Below are 17927 nucleotides of genomic sequence, written 5' to 3' on the forward strand. Positions count from 1 at the left end.
CCTGGAACCTCCGCCTCTCAGATGGCGTCATCTCTGTCCTCCAACTCCTTCACCTCTCCAAGAATATCTGGGACATGCGAAGTGCTCATGAACGTAGCAGATTTAAAATAATGACTGACCCACCTACTGCTACCTTGATGCATCCAGGCTAACAAACAATGGTGTCCATTTAATTAACAGTACCCATTTCCAGCCTCTTATGTAATAGGCATTTAAGTTAAAGGCTGTATTTTATGCACTAACATCCTAAAATGGAACCGTAAGTAAAATATACTGCTAGATAACACTGTGGGGATTAAATTACCTAATTTTCTATCTAAACGTACTAGAGTATATTAAATAAAAGCTGAAACGATAAAATAGCATTTTAGCACCAACCTTAATCTCCAAGAAGCAGGAAAATTAAAGTCGAGGCCAAAACACTAAAATGCATCTTAAACGCTAGACGGCTTAAAAACTGTTATTCCTGGGTGGCAGTATTTCAAAAAATTAGGAAAAAAAGAGAGAGAAAGAGAGAGAGAGAAAGGGGGATGGGAAAAGCATTTCCAAGGGGTCCATCTAAATCACACTATCTAGATAATAGGGAAAATGAGCATTCAGAGATAAAATACGAAGGTAATGATGAAGATTGAAAATAATGATATGATACACTACTCCTTTTAGAATGTCCTAAGAATGGAGTCACACTCCATAAAAAGTTGTCCCACGCCTTTACGGGAAGAATCTCCCAACAGCACAGACCCATCTTCACATCTGCACGCTTCCATGTTGCTTCTGAGGGTGACCCCATCAAAGGGTCAAAGTGAGCAACACGGCTTGGGCAAGGCCACATCAAACCCGGTATGGCAAAGAAAACGCCCAAAGTGTTCTTGGTGAGACATTAAATTCTATCAGGGGCTTGGAATCAACAGGTTTCCCCAAAACAGACCGCTGGTTATATCTGACTCTTGATATTTTCTAATATGAAAATTCCCTTATTATAAAAGGAAGTGTCATGCCTCAACTCCCTAAAAAGATTTAAGGTCTCTGGTTCCAAGACCAGCTGTTAGCTTTTTAGCACTTTTTTTTTTAACTTGAAACTCATTTGATTTGAAATGTGAGCCTACTGCTTCCAAAGTCCCACCATGATTTAGTGAAGCTCCAGGCTGCACTCTCCACACAGTATGAAATATCAAGGCGCAAGCTGGTTGGAGGGTTCGCATGGCACCCCACACCCCATACTCTGGCACACCAGTTATACCTTCACTCATTGCTCACGCCACACACGCAAGCAACATCATCAAGGTTCACTGGAAGGCAGGGGAGCTGGCTCAGCTGGTAGAATGCATAAAACCAGCTCCTAGCATCCTTAAAACCCTGGGTTTTGTCCCCAGCACTGCAAATCAAACGTGGTGGTGCGCCCAGCCTCAAGACATAAAGGAAGGGATCTGAGGTTCAAGGTCAGACTGTCAAGATGGTTCGGTGCCGAGCCTGATGAATTGAGTTTTTTTTTTTTTTTGGACTAGTGTGGGATTATTTTATTATAAACTGCAACTTTTTTAATGTGTTTTTTGTTTGTTTTTTGTTTTTTTCCGTTTATTTATTTATTAAAGATTTCTGCCTCTTCCCTGCCACCGCCTCCCATTTCCCTCCCCCTCCCCCAATCAAGTTCCCCTCTCTTGTCAGCCCATAGAGCTATCAGGGTTCCCTGCCCTCTCTGGGAAGAAGAGAACAGACTCCCACAAGTGATCCTCTGTCCATCACACATACACTGTGCAGGCAGATATATGTATATATATGTATATATAGCGTGTATATATGTTATATATGTGTAGTTATATGTGTATAGGCATATATAGTGTGTATATGTTATATACACACTATATATGTGTACGTATGTATAGTTTTTTTAAAGGCTTGTGTCAACTTCAGCTATAGTGCGTTTGAGGACAGCCTACATTACATGAGACTCTGTCTAGGAAAAGGATGAAAGAAAAGAACCATTATAGACTCACCCAGTGGCTCTCTACCTTCTTAATGCTGCGACCTTTTAATACTCATGTCATGGTGACCCCCAACCATAAAATTGTTTTGTTGCTACTTCATAACTATAATTTTGCTACTGTTATGAATCATAACATAAATATCAATCTGCAGGATTTCTGATTATGCAACCACGGGGGGGGTCATGACCCACAGATTGAGAGCCGCTGCACTAACTTAAAATGCCTCATCTTGAATACAATGCGATCTGAAACGACTGTGTTATATCTAGCTTATTTACAGTTTAAATTCAGTTGGGTGCCTACAGGCTTCTTATATAAAATTCTGGATTTAATGAACAACATGCCCTGAAGTATTCTGTTATCAAAGAATAAATATAAACGGTGTCAAAATAAGCATTAACTATGCATAAAAATGTAATGAAACAAAACTTTCGGTTTAGACCTGATGGATGATATAGAGATTTGAGAAAGATCCTCCTCTGGGGGAAAGTCTTGCTTTCTAAGGAAAAGATATGATAAATACATTAAAGACCAAATAAGCATTTAACAGGCACTTCCAGGCATTTGAGGAAAAGACCAAGGGAAACAGCGTGCGTGCTGCCCTCGATTTTAGATTCCTGAGACTATAAGAAACAGACGGCAAACACCGGAACTTTCCGTGAGTCAAGGGCTGGAACAGGAAGTGAGCCTCACCTGTGAGGGACTAAAACAGGAGTGACCAAACTGGGTGGTGGTGGAGGTGCACGCTTTTAATCCCAGCACAGTGGAGGCAGAGGTGGGTGGATCTCTGTGAGTTCAAGGCCAGCCTGGTCTACAAGAGCTAGTTCCAGGACAGGCTCCAATACTACAGAGAAGCCGTGCCTCAAAAAAAAAAAAAAAAAAAAACACAAAAAAACAAAAGAACAAAAAAAAACCCAGGAGTGACCACAGCATCCAACAAGGTCCCCATAGAACTAGAGATGATGCCTCCTGACCGAGGGTGTTTTCAGTCTGTGCAAACATGTCCACGTGTGCCCTTTTCTAAGCATGCACGGGTACCGTTTGCCCCACCTACTCCCTGTACAGTTTTGCACCCTACGCTCTCTGTAGTCACGTGGGTCTGCTCTTCATTCTTTGACCATTCCAAGCAATTGCTCCCCCTTCTCACCCAGTGAAGCCACCCTTCTCTTAGAAGAATGGGCTATTCTTACTTATCAGGGGTCACTTCAGATGGTTCATTTCAAGTAAGTCTTCACTGACTACTTGTGCTACCTTGCCCGCCTCTATCACAGTTGCCACCTTATAAAATAATCCATTTAAATTACATTTGCAATTGCTCACTAGAATGGGGACTCAAGAGAATGGAGTCCATCTCCATCTGGTCCATTTGTGGCTCCCCAAACAGGGCCCTGCGCCCAGAACGTATTTTTTAAAAGGCTAAATAAATGAATACAGGAAATTGGTTCCCACTACCACCAAGTCAGGTATTTTGCTTAAAGGCAAATGCAGAAACAAATAAGTAAACAGTTTTTAAAAAAAAAATCCTGAACTGATACAAAATGCCAATCTTCAGATGGCTATCACGTATTCCATTACCCACTGCCAAAAGCATGATCACTCCCAGTGCTGAGAGCAGAAGAATAAATTAAGCTGTGCTCAGTGGCACACACATCTTGTCCTAGCTATTTGGGAACCGAGGTTGGAAAGCAGCGGAGTGAGACCCTCGTCAAAACAAACACAAGACAAAAACCTAACAAAACACTTGGAAATCTGATCCTGCATTTTAAATAGGAAAGACCTACCACAGTGCTGGGGAGGAGTTATTACTTATTCTGATTAATTCTATCATAAGCAGAAATACTATGAATTCATTCTTTCCATACAATAAGATTAGTAAGTTACTCTGGATACATGCACTTGCATGTACAGCCACAGGCATGTCCTGTACACAGGACCTGCTGGGAATGCTCCAGGACCTGTAAGTCTTGCACGGTGTTGGCCTGAGATGCAGAGAAATTGCATGCCAGGGCCGCGGGTGGGAAAGCGAATTCCATCCTTCCTGCAGGAGGATGTGCAGATGACAACTCCGTAACCGGGGGACGGCTGCCTTCCTGTCTCGGGAAGCAGCTCGGGAGGCCCTGGTTGGCTCCCAAACAGTCACAGTGGCTTTCAACCTGGCTCGGAGTGTGAGTCACCTGGGTGTGAAGCCAACAGGAGCAAGAGAAAAGGGCACTGCAGTATTTGTGTGTCTTCTTATCAAACAGTGTTCCTTCCTGGCATAAACGACAGTGTATGAAAAGCTGTACAGAAGGAAAAACAAAAACCCCAGTTTAAACTTGTGCTCTCAGGAAAACAAGAGTTACTGAATTGTCTGCTGCCTCTGAATGTTTCTGTTAACGCTTTTTTGTTACTTATTCACCCACTTTAGTAATAGTCACCAAAAGGCATGTGGGATCTGATGCCAAGGGTTCCAGGAAAACCTACGAGAGAAAAATCATAACCCTGGGAATTTCACTTCTACTGACCCCTTTTTCTTCTGTAGGCTCAGAGCAGCCACTATTCACTTTTAGCAGTGGACTGTGGGGAGGTGATAGGGGATTCCCCTCTGCATGCTGTGAATATGTTTTATTACTATTGGTTAATAAAGAATGTGTTTTGGGCCTATGGCAGGGCAGAATAAACCCAGGTGGGAAATTTGAACAGAGATATAGAGAAAAAGTAGGCGGAGTCATGTAGCTGCCGAAGGAGACAGATGCTGGAATTTTACCCAGTAAGCTACAGCCTTGTGGCGACACACAGAATAAATAAAAATGTGTTAATTTAAGGTGTAAGAGTTAGTTAATAAGAAGCCTGAACTAATAAGCCAAGCAGTGTTGTGATTAATATAGTTTCTGTGTGGTTATTTTGGGTCTGGGCGGCCGGGAAATGAACAAGCAGCCTCCTACTGCAGGGAGGGAGGCATATCCATGAAACACTGAGGATGGATGAACCCCTGACCTCACCACTAATTCTCTGCTGAAGCCCAGGGGCAAAAATACACAGGCTTCTACACTTGGAAAAAGTGTCTAATTCTCACTGACTATATACTCAACAAAAAGTAAGCAAAATGTATTTTTAATTAATAAATTTGTTAAAGGTGATATGGAATATTTTCAAAGAACCAAGATGAAAAACTCTGCAGAACCACCACACAATCGTGTGATGTGCAGTGTTATATATGAAGTCATTCAAATTCGACTACATGGGAAATCTTTAATGATGTATTCTTATTAGGAGTCAGTTAAAGTCAAATGGCCATGAAAAGACATCATTGTCCGTTGTGTCCTTACAACACCTAAAGATATTAAAAGGATAAGTGTTTTGCTACTAACATTTTTCTGAACAGGGTCGACAGCCACAGAAATAGCATATAGGACAATCAGGGCTGAGGCCTCCAAAAATGCCAGGGAACTAACTGAAGCGGAAGAAAACACACCAACAGCACTGGGTCTTGACCCAGGGCAGGAGTGGGCAGCATCTGGCATGCCTGGAACACGAAGACAAACCCCGGCAGACGCTCTGCGTCCACAGGCGCTGGCCGAGGCTGGATGGCTGCAGCGAGGCTGGATGGCAGCAGTTGGGGAGTTAAAACGGCCCCCACAGTGAGACTGAAACTATGACGAAGGGAACAGCATTCTACCGTCAAAGCTAATTTTAAAGCCCCATGCTCAGAGGACAACAGAACTCTAAGTAATTTATTTAGACCCTCTCCCCAAAGCCGGCTCGGGGACAGACAGGTCTCCGTTCATTACGCAAATGTGTGCAGTGACTTCCCTCTGAGAACACAGGGCGGAAAGGAGGGGAGACAGCAGAGTGGCTACGGGCAGCGAGACATGGCAGGTTCTACTGGACAGCTGGTCACACGGTGGTAAGTCATGCCACCTGGGTGCCCTAGAAAGGACAGAAATAGGCATTTTATCTGGGATCTTCTCTCCCACCCAACGTGTGTGTGTGTGTGTGTGTGTGTGTGTGTGTGTGTGTGTGTGTGTATGTGTGTGTGTGTGTGAGAGAGAGAGAGAGAGAGAGAGAGAGAGAGAGAGAGAGAGAGAGAGAGAGAGAGAGGAGAGAGGTGCATGTTTGTGTACGTAAGCGTGAATGTAAGTGTGCCTGGAACCTGTGGGTCAGATGAAAACCTTGAGTGTTGGGCTTCACCTTCCGCTCTGAGGTGGGTCTCTTGCTGTACGTGCCAAGGTCTTCCAGAGCTTCTCACCTCTTGACCTCCATCTGGTGAGGGCAGGGGTTACAGACACTCACTGCTGCATGCAGCTTTGCATGGGTGTTAGGGATCTGAACTCGGGTCTCATGACGGCATTGCAAACACTTTACCCACTGAGCTATCTTCCCAGCCCTTTATCTGGGACCCTCCTCTAGTATGCTCATGAGAAATACATGCAGCAAATCTGAATTGGGGGCATTCTATAAATACTGAGTAGCATTCCTCAGGCCTGTCAAATACAAGCTGAGGAAATGCAAAAAAAAAAAAAAAAGAGGAGCCTAGGAAGTGACAGGGGCCCTGGGTACACGCTGGCTAGCGAGACTAGCTACACTGGTGAGCTTTGGGTTCAACTGAGGGAGCCTACCTCAATAAGTAAGAAGGGAAGCAACTGAAGCAGACACCAATGTCAATCATGCATGAGAAAAAAGTTTGTTTATTGCTTAAATTCCATCATTAAGCACGCAAGCTTCTTTATTTAAACCTTCCAGTAAGCACACTCACAAGAGGAACATATCCATGGTGGACCAGGATTTTAACTAGATTTTATATAAATAATAGTGACCGGGACCTCCCTGTGCTACCCATTCTAGACACGGTCACATCTGTTACAGTATAATGTGTCAACCATCTAATGTAGCCCAAGAGGTGAGGATTTTATTTAATCAAAACTCAGTTGGCTGAGCTGACTCAGTTGCCCATAAAAGGGCACTGACCCTTCCCTTAGAATCTTTTGGGCTAGAACCCCTTTGTCCATCACTCAGATGCTTCCTTTAAACCACAGCGGTTGAAAGCAAGCTGACAAAAATAAAAGGTCTATGTGCCTCAAGAACTGCCCATTCCAAATGTAGAAGGACAGATGGCCTGGCCTGTGGCTCACTGGAAGAGCACTTGCCTACAATACACAAGGCCCTAGGCTCAGGTCTAGAGCTGTAAAAAAAAATAAAATAAAATAGCTCTCTACCTTCTGTCAATACAAAGCTTAAAAACACTTTAAATATTACTGGAGTGTAATGCTAGACAATAATAAAGCTTTTTAAAAAAGAATTTCCTATACCTGGGAAGGGAATTAGCAATTAGAAACTAAGTCTCGCCGGGCGGTGGTGGCGCAAGCCTTTAATCCCAGCACTCGAGAGGCAGAGGCAGGCGGATCTCTGTGAGTTCGAGGCCAGCCTGGTCTACAAGAGCTAGTTCCAGGACAGGAACCAAAAGCTACGGAAAAACTCAAAATCTCGAAAATCAAAAAAAAAAAAAAAAAGAAAGAAAGAAACTAAGTCTCACGTTTTCCCTGGCCCCCAATCGGCTGGCTAGCAAGACATCAGAACTGAGATTCGCAGCAGGAAGCAGACAAAGGCTCTGAGTGGCAGGTGGAATGGCTGCCTGCTGACACCCACCACCCTTCAGAGGTGACCCTGCTTGACGTGTGCAGAGCGTAGAAAGGCCTTGAGAACTTCCTTCTACCAACTCCACACTCCAGCTGGTGCTCCCTCTGGGCTCCAATCATCCTGCCTGCTCTTCTAGGGTATCCATTAGTCTCCCAGAGACACCTGTAAATGCCAGAGAATTGCAGCCAAGCTCAGAGTTGCTTCTAATAGTGTGGCAAGTCCGTCTGTACAGGGGCCACGGTCCAACAGAGAGGCAGCAAGGCTTCTCTGACATCTCAACGGCAAACTCAAAATGCTAATCTCTTCCCTGTGGAATTGGGTACAGGAAGGTGAACAGGTTGCTTAGGATCTTGACAATGTAGGCCCTGAAAATACTCACACTTTAGTAAAAAAAGACACAGAATAGAATAAGCCAAGAAAAGGAACCCACCTCCCCACTAGAGTGGAACAGCAGAATCCTAACCTAAGGCTCTGCCCTCTTTCTGGTTTATATGATCCATTCCCAGAATATATCTATGTATCACGTGTGCACACACAACACAGATGGAACATCTCAGTAGAATCTCAGATGACAGGGGGACAATGTCTCCTTGTTAGTGTCTGCAGTAAAATGGTGGAGAAGAGGCAAAGCCACCAGCCTGAACTCTCCCTTTCCAACCTTCCAAACCTGGACATCTCGAAGAGTAACTTTAAATATACAAGCAGCTAAACAGTACTATGTACTCAAGATGTATGCTTCAGCTAACCGTTCCGGGCTCTTTCCAGTGGTAGTGTTGTCCAGTATGTAGTGGGCCTGGGCTTCAAACCACAACACCAGAAAAAGAAAACAAACAAACCAAAAAGCCCACACACTATAGTCTAATGAGGCAATTTCATTACGAGGGGGGAACGCGGGTGTTCAGCTTTATCCATTTGTCTTTCTGCAAGAAGGGAAATTTATCAACGAGTAAGCACGGGATAATAAATTAGAGACTAGGAGGCCCCAGAGGGTTTATAATCCTTTAAATATGCAAAAATATTAAGTATGCACTCTATTTTCTTGAACGCTGTTTTAAGGCGGCTTTTTTTCAAGCCTCTTACTGACATCAGGCTCTGGGTTTTGCCTGAAACCCGTTCATAAGCAGTAGCTGGAAAGACTTCACAACACGGGGAGATTCCTGATGCTCTTCGCATCTGCAAACATGGCAAACACCAAGCCAACATCTTCAGGCCTGTGTCCCCAGGGTCGGGACAGTCAGACTGTCTTCACGCTGTCTCTACACTTGATAGAAAGCAGAAATTTGAGTCAATCAACCATCCCGGCCCACAGACAACCAAAAAGCACTTCATCTTCCCTCAGTGTAGCAGGACCTCTCTGAATCCATCCGAGTTGTCTGTTTCTCCCTTTGGAGAGGTTACTTTCCTGTGGAATCTCCAACAACACACACCTGAGTTTTTTCCCACAGAACAAGATTTTATCTCAAGCTAAGTTTTTGCCATTTCTATCCACAGCACCCTAACACAGAAATGCAGTTTTACTAAGGGGAAGTATTTCTCCCTTTTCTCCCAAGCGGACTTCCAGATTGAGTCCTACTGTCCCTCAATGACTAGCATTCCACCCAAACAAGACAAGCCGTTAGCTTGGCATCTAATGACAAGCGTCTCTTTCTTCCAGTTCCCCCAGTGGCGTTATTATTAGCAATGAAGAGGCTGCTTTGCCCATAAGCAGAGTTTTTCAAAGGTTACAGCAAAGCAGAGATTTTATTTTCTTGACATTTACCTCCATGATCTGCAAAATATTTCACTTTCATTATTGTAATTTCCTCTAACCGAGTAATACATTTACTTACAAGACAACCTCGAAGTGTGCTATTACCTTGTTCTTTCATGCCACAAACAAGCAGGGCAGAGAAATATCATTGGATGAGGTATTGAACGGATGTGCATTTGAGGATGGCAAGGGTCTACCCACCAAAAGCAGCAGGTGTCCGTGACCGACCTATAACAAGGGCTGGGCAGCAAGGATTTCCTGACACACAGATGACAAATGCTACCATTGAAAAGTTCAAGAATCCTTGAAGACAAGGGTCAGATATGATTCTAGGCTCGGCATCAAACAAACTAATCTTGTCTGCTTGCGTCAAGCTCTGGCCAGCTAGATAAAAATAAAACCATGTAACAGAATGTAAGCCATAGCGGCACTTAGGAAAAGGCAGTGTAATGGGGTAGGGGGTTCGGAAAACTCTCCGATGAGACAGGGTTTAGAACACATGACAGCGCAAACCCTGCAAATGCTTTCGTGTGATGACGGGAATGTTCTGCACACACAGGTTGGAACTAGTTCAATGGGATGTGTGGCTGAGCTGGCTACCAAACTGTTTCCTCCTTTGGAGGTATCCAGCGAGCCATGCCTCAGCTCCTCTGGGAGTCTGAATGGCCTTGTGACTGTCGTTGTCAACAGACTGCAAGGGGACAGGGTGAGAAGACACGGATCTACTTCATCGTCTCTCCTTCCCCTTCTACAGAAAACAGAGCACAATACCACTAACAGAAACACAAGAGAAGGGCCTGGGTCCCCCAGGCACTGCATGGAAGACAGCCCTTCTACTGATGAAGTGGGCAGCAGGGCGGGAGCAGAATGGGCTCCCTTGAGACCGCGGTCGGGTCTTTTCAACAGTCACAGCTCCAGAATCTGGCTAAATGTGGTTACAATCGGCATTTACTCGGTAATGCTACTGGAGCAGTGACAAGCAGACAGACCTGTCAATAGGAAACGGGGGAAGGGCAGGGAACGGCAAGAACACACGAAAAGGACTCTTTTTTTAAGTCAGCAGTCTTACTGAAGACAAATGGACTAGCATTTAGAACTTGAATGAACATAAGCTATGTTGACAGCCTGCTGAAGTCCACAGACAGAGCCTGGCTGAGGTCATGGCTCAGTGGATTATAAAAACGGAGTCCAAGACGTCCCCCTGGTAAAGGTTTCTTATTAAAAGTCACATGATAGTTTTATTGTCACACAGCACAAATGACACTAAATCAACATACATGGGCAAGCTGTCAGGGTGTGCCGCTGCCACCCCAGTCAGGGGACACAGAAGTACGCCATCCTTCAGCAGACCTAGTCCCAACTACTGACCGTCTGTTTCTATCTGCACATTATCCTCAGAGAACCAGTGGTAAAGGCTTGTTTCCAGTAAACCAGCAATCAGAGTTCACACAACCAAATTACACTAGAACCCACCTGAACAGGGGTTTCGTTACATTTTTCCCTTTTCCTGCAAATTCCTGCCTGAGCACAATTGTCAAAGTGTATGTATGAAAAGCTTGGCTAGATGACAAGGCTCTTTTTAAGAATGGAGTAAGCCACTTAGAAGCAACAAGTACTGGGGGATCTATCCCTAGCAGGAGAGGAAGAAAACAAGACACCTTTGAGGAATGGTAACCCCAAGACTCTCACACTGCCTTTAAGCATTTATGCATGACCGTTTATTAAACACCACTGGGACTACTCTGGGTACTGGGGGATTAAAAGGCAGCCCAAGGGACAGACTCACAATGAGTCAGATCTAAATGACAAACTGCAAAGACACAAACATGGAGCATTAATTCCACAGGGTCAGGACACCATCTCCCCAGGCCTGATCTGAAATTCCAGCAGACGCTGCATGGGCAGGTCCCCAGGCAAAATGGATTAGATCATGTGAGTTCAGGGGCCTAAAACAGTTCAGCCCCCGAAGGTGGCTCCATTAAGGACAACGACTCATTTTGTCCCCTGCCAACTCTTTCAGCCTAGACCAGGCCCTGAGCTCAGCAGACAGGGAATGAATGTTCAGAGACTGGGGGAGAATGGATGAAATCAGACCGGAGAGACACAGAGACTGCAGGGCAACAGAGGACACCACATCCTCCAACAGGGAACAATGAGGGTAGAGGTGTCCTTTTCTTCCTATTAAAATATTTTTATGGGGTGTGTGTTTGTGTGTGTGCGCGCACCTGCAGGTGCCAGCAAAGGCAAGGAGAGGGTATCAACCCTGGGGAGACAGAGACGGAGCAGTTATGAGTCATCTGACACGGTGCTGAGACCTGAACATGGATCCCTGAGAAGAGCAGCAAACCACAGTCTCTGTCGCTAGCTCCTCCTTTCCTTTTCTTCTCCTCCTCCTTCCTCCTCGTCCCCACCCTCCTCTTCCTTTTTGGATTTTCCAAATAGGGTTTCTCTGTGTAGCCTTGGCTGTCCTGAAATTCTCTCTGTACACCAGGCTGGCCTCGAACTCAGAGATCTCCCCGTCTCTGCCTCCCAAGTGCTGGGATTAAAGGTGTGCAACCTCCACTGGCCAGCTAGGTCTCTTCTTTTCAAGAACTGTGTTGAAGGAGCTTGGTGCCCAGAGAGGCGATGCACTCAGGGGATGATGCCTACGCCCCCATAAAAAACAGGACCAAAGTGAAACAGGACAAACGAATGGTGGAATGGCCCTCATAGGGTTTAAGAACCGTGTGGGGAGAACTCAGTGTGTGCGTGTATGTGTGTGTCGGCCCAAGCACACATGCATGTGGGTAGGTTTCATATTTGTAAATATGTAATAGGAGCTTCTGAGATGATTCCTAATTTTAAGGAAAGTCAGGTTTAGAGTAAACAATACACTTCAATTGTGTTACAGCTGAGATACTTACAAGGAAATTCTCAAGAGGTAGTTAGAGCCACGATGCCCCAGAGAAGGTCTTGGGTGTAAAGGAAACTGTCCACAGACACTACTCATGGCTGTCAAAGCTCTGCACTGCACGGCTCCCAGGGCTCCAGCTTACTGGGGTTATTGGAATTGTGTTTGGCAATAGCATATTTCTGGCCAACAAACATACTATATCTTGAGGGGTGAATGAATGAATGAAGGTTTATGCCCTGGCAATGCTGAAACACACATAGGCAGCCCGTATATGGCAGTTCTGTTGAACTTGCCCATATTGGGTTTCACAGCCTAAGTTGATGAGGGTAACCGACCAGGTCTCTTCCTCAAGAGGGTGCCATATCTCATTGCACATGGCTGTGAGCCACCATGTGGTTGCTGGGAATTGAACTCAGAACCTTTGTAAGAGTAGCCAGTGCTCTTAGCCGCTGAGCCATCTCTCCAGCTCGCTTTGGCAGCACATATACTAAAATTGGAACCATACAGAGAAGATTAGCATGGCCCCTGTGCAAGCATGACATGCAAATTTGTGAAGTGGTCCATATTTTTTGTGGTGGTGGCACATGGCTTTAGCCCAAGCACTGAGAGGCAGAGAAAGATGGATCTCTGTGTTCCGGGCCAGCCAGAGCTACATAGCAAGAGCTGTCTGAATCAGTCAGTGAGTTAATTAAAAGCATTAATCTCGAGGGGTACCTCTTGCTACTTCACCATAATCATTTCCAGGTGACAGGTTTGCCAAAAGAGATGCCAGAAGAGCAGAGAGGAGACGTGGAAAGGACAAGGGGAGAAGGTGGGTGACAAAGCAGAGGGATACACAGCAAGTCTACTTTTGTGTAGGTCTCATTTAAAAAAATTTAGGACCATTTAAGGTTCCCACAACTTTAATAAGTTCTTAAATGGTCTTAACAGCGTCTCTGAGGTCAGCAATAGGTGGCGTTTCTGCCTCTCTACAGGAGCCTAGTGTTCCTCTGGCTGGGAGAATGCAGAGTTCCACTTCTCATCTGTGGGTCCCCAACCCCCTTTTCACATTGTCGTCTCATGGCTACTGGAGCATAGGTATTTTACCATTGGCTAGACCACTGAAGAAAGTCTCCCTCCCTCATCAACCATGAACTACCTCTAAATCCTCAGGGACGGGTGGGGCATCATGAGAACTCCTCCACCTCACCCCCATTCCATGGCAGAGGGCCAGCACAGCTTCAGCAGGTAGTCAGAGCCACTCTGAGCTCAAGAGTAATGTAAGTGATTTTCTAGGAAGCACATTCTGTCATTTCTATCAAATGTTTGCCCCAAAGACAGTCTTTAGGAAGAAACCTATTATTTCCAAGATCATATAAATAATAGCAATGTCCATCAACGACCGCAAACTATAAACAGAGCCGCTTTGATCATTGTTCTTCAGCATGTTAATATGTGCATATTAATATTCTGCCAGCTAAGACTAATGAAGAGCTCCAACAGAACGAAGGGAGATCAGAAGCTAAAAGAGGTGAGTCGACCTCTCTGGGTCCTCATGGCTTAGAATGTATTCTTGCCTCCCATTCCTGACCCCGGCTGCCGTTCATGCCCACTCTCAAAATCTTAATGAGGGCAGATGACTTTCACACGATTATTAATGAAGCGTCTAGTTTAACTTTGTCATTTGCTCACATCCTGACATGACATTAACGGTGTTTTTAAAATCGTACGGCTCTTTAATTTATTATTATCACCCCCGCTAAATACAACAACGACATTTCTCTCAAAAGCCTCAGGCCAGCATGCTCTCGCCTTCCCTGGAAAAAGAGACAGGCTATGTCTGCCCCAGCCCATCACCCCCAATCCTGCAGCCTTTCTGTCCTCACGCTGAATGGGAAGAGACTGGGCTCTATCTGCCCTATGTGTCAGCAGCCCTGGAAGCGTGACAATGGCTGAATGAATTTTCATGGGACATAAATCACTCGTTCACGACATGCCACCTTCCAGAGCTGCTTCTCATGAACCCCAGAGCCGGCACAATATGGCTCTTCACATCCTCTGTGACAGTTGTGAGCAAGGGGACCGTTTGCGTGAGGAGATAAATGGTGTTTTCCTTTTTGAGACACGCTTTTCCTCCTCCCCGCATGACGAAATTTATTTTATTAAAATCACAGTCACATCCAATTCCCACACGTCGGTTAAAATTTCAAATATGCTCTCATGCTTCATGGACCCGTGGAGTGTTTCAGCAAGACTCTTAAGATCATACTTAGCTGATCACTGCTTAAAGAGACTCCAAGTGTTTCAGCTCGCCTGCTGTCGGGATTTACACACAAACTTCTGAGCAACTTTTGAGCCTCTCTCAGGAAAGAATGCCTATGAAGATTTGAGGTCAGACATGGTAACAAAGGCCTATAATCCCAGTGCTCAGGGGGCTGAGGCAGGAGGATCATGAGTTCAAGGCTAGCCTGGACTATCTAGTGAGACCCTGTGAACACACATTTGCTGACTGGGAAATTCTATATAGATCTCTTACATTGATTCAATACCCTTGAAAGTAATTCACTGAGAGAATCATGATCAAGACACTTGATGCCGAGACACCATCCACTCTGATTCTGCTGCTCCCTCCATAGCCGGCTGTACTTTCAAGTAGGAATTCGCCGTGCTTCTTCTCTAAAGCTAATATATTGTATCTTCTACCACACGCAGCCGAGTTCCCCGGCGGCTATGTGAAAAATGGCGCATGCAGCGGTCCCAACCAAGAAAGCCTGAGACGGGTTAGGCTGGGCCTCGTGCTCATCTCTCAGGGGCCCAGGACAAACGCTCACCTGTGTGTCCTGTGAAGACAGGAGTAAGGCTGCCACACAGTTACCCTGTCCCGGGATACTCAGCTATCTGCAAGCTCCATGCCCTGGGCTCCCTGGGAACTCCCAAAAGTTAGCGAGCCTCGGCGGCCAAAAGGAAGCAGGGAACACGGGGCAGGGGCGGGGTTGGGGGTGAGGGGAGCACTCTGGTTTTAGTGAGAAGAGAAAGACGTGGGGAGAGTAAGGGGCTGGCTTTGCACTGGGGAAATGGTGAGAAAGCCTACAGGTCCAGGGGGCTGGCTCAGCGAGTAAGAGCACTCACTGCCGAGTCTGGCAAACTGAGTTCAATCCCCAGTACGCACAACATGGTAAAAAGGGAGAAAACCAGCTCCTGCACGCTGACCTCTGACCTCCACAGCCTTGCTGCCTTCCTGCAGATAAACGTAAGAGAAACATCAGCCTCACTCTGGCTCCTGAAATCCATGCTTGGAATTCTAAACTCTTTCTAGAGTCAGGAGGAACTCGAGGAACCACTGGAGCCGAGCTGGGGTGCTAACCGGGCTCCATGCAGAGCGGGTCCTGCATTTTCCCAAAGTGGCTGGCCATGGTGGTGAAGTAGGAGTGGGTGTCGGCCAGAACAAGCCTCGTGGGAGAGTAGCATACTTCAAGAACAGACCTTGGCGGAGGAAGGAGGCAGCGGTAGGGACAGGAACACATGCCACAACCCCAAGGACAGACCACAGCAGAGGCCAGAGCACGTGGTTTCGATGTCAAGCTGGAGCCCAGCTGCGGCAGCCCTGTGAAAGAAAGATGCCATAGAGGAGGAGGTGAAGGCCAGAGCCAGTGGAGAGGGTGACAAATTGGAGCTCTGGTGCCACAAGCAGCAGCTTGTTTCCTCCTGGGAGCTGAGGATGCTAGAGGCTTTTTACAGGGGGAGCCCAGCTGCTGGGAGGCAGGCGGGTGGCATGTGGGCACTGCACCTTACTATCAAAGACCGGAATTCTGCTGCCACCAGTCCAGCAGGGGTATGGTGACTCACACCGAGACACTGGTCTCAGGGACGGGCAGGAGGCCTGGCCTTCGACAGGGGCAGAGCATGCTGGATGGGAGAGTGGAGCCCAAGGAATGCATTCCCTGCAGACCAATAATGTTGGCTTGGCTTCCAGCAGAGGCAGCGGACGCTGCAGAGAATTGCTGTGCAAACAGCTGCCTACAGCCTGCACCAAGTGCAGGGAACCTGTGGGCTGGGGCAGAGGCAAAGTTGCCCCAGGGGCTCCCCAACAGACCCTTGTAAAGGAGTGGCTGGCAAATGATTTGTGTTTTGCATAAATCTGTCCCCCGTGAGTCTCTCCGCTCTCAGCCCAAAAATTCAACAGCAAGGATCAGATGAGCCTCTGTTCACTCATCAGGCTCATAAAGGGGCAGGAGAATGAATGATAGTCCCACTGCCTGGATGTCCACCAACCAATGAATGGAAAATGAAAATATGGTACATATAAACAATGGAATTTTATGGAGTCGCAAAGATAAGAAAATGATAAATATGAAATAAAATGAATGGAACTGGAATTATAATACTAAATGCTGCAATCCAGGCTCAGAAAGACAAAAACATGTTCTCGTGCAGATCCTAGCTTCCCGTGCATGTGTGTGTGTCTGTGAGTGCGTGTTTGTATGTGTGTTTGTGTGTGTGTGTGTGTGTGTGTGTGTGTGTAGATAGAAGCCAGGAAACTAGAAAGGGGCCCAGGAGGGTGGAAACACAGCTTTAAAGGAAGGGGTGGAGGAGGGTAATAGAACACGTGCTATTTAGGGGGACAGGGAGATGGAGAAAAGGGGGCAACCAAAATTAATTATATACGAAAATTCCATAAGTAATCCTGTTGCTTTGTATGCTCTGTTTAATGGTGAAGGGTATTCCTGGTCTTCAAGGGGCTTAGCACCACTCAGGCCACTGAGGAGGCCTGTGACAGTGGATAATCAGCCATCAATTAAACAGCAGAAACCAGCATTGTTTATAGCAAACACACATGGAGAACAGAAGAAAACATTCTGAAGAAATTGGGCATGCCCATTGCCACCAAGGTGCAATATTAAAGAAGAGTCGTGTATTACACAATAATGTTTCTGTCAGCTGGACAAATATACAAGAGTGGTCCCTGAGTCCACTGTCTGTGATAAAAAAAAAAAAATGTTACCATCTTGGTTTAGGTAAGTGCACCATGTTCAAACAACAGTGAAATCACCTAAAATTTCTCAGAGCATACCCACACTGGTAGAGACACCTGACTATATATCTTGTTACTGTTAGACCTAGCAAGAAGTCTGAATGGTAGCCCATGTGTTAGGAAAGGTGGGGGAAGGGGGATCTGTTTACAAAGAAACTGTCTATGGACTTATCTAGAAACCTCACGATGCCCGTTTTGCAATGAGCCAGAGTTTATCCAACTTAAGCCAAGCAACACAGCATGGCTGTTGGACCATACAGGCAGGTCTTGCTTCTAGTACCTCCTTGAGAACCTTGGGAGTTCAGAGCTGACAGGCAGGAGAAGGGGAAAGGAAAAGGCACCGTCTGCAAGAAGCTTGGAAAAGCAGGTAGGGTGTGTCTGAGAGACAAGAGATGCAGAGACAAGCTGGGCTCATCCCAGGGAGAGAGAGGGGCCGATGGAGACTCCAGAAGGTGCACCAGAGGGCACTGGACATTCAGAGCAGAGGAAAAGGAGGCCGGAGTGTTGTCCAGCCCTGGGCTTCACTGTTCACCTGAAATGCAGGTACAACCATACAGCATTGTATCTGAAGGGTTTGAGACCAAATGTGATTTGGACTTGGGAAGCTCTTTTGGATTCTGGAATATTTGCATAGACTTTATAGATTTAACTTCTCTAACCTGAAAATCCAAA

At 46.0% G+C, this 17927-nt stretch overlaps 1 protein-coding gene and 1 non-coding gene across 2 annotated transcripts in view; one reads left to right on the forward strand and one right to left on the reverse strand.

Annotated features, from left to right (window-relative positions):
- The window catches only part of Tspan5 (tetraspanin 5), a 167899-nt gene that overhangs the window by 69110 nt on the left and 80862 nt on the right, over positions 1–17927 (reverse strand). The window lies entirely within an intron of this gene.
- Positions 12712–12814, forward strand: LOC142855234 (U6 spliceosomal RNA). Its single transcript, XR_012911489.1, has one exon. It is a non-coding gene; the product is annotated as a U6 spliceosomal RNA (small nuclear RNA).

The sequence above is a fragment of the Microtus pennsylvanicus genome, chromosome 7 (genome assembly GCF_037038515.1).
Source record: "Microtus pennsylvanicus isolate mMicPen1 chromosome 7, mMicPen1.hap1, whole genome shotgun sequence".
NCBI lineage: Eukaryota > Metazoa > Chordata > Mammalia > Rodentia > Cricetidae > Microtus > Microtus pennsylvanicus.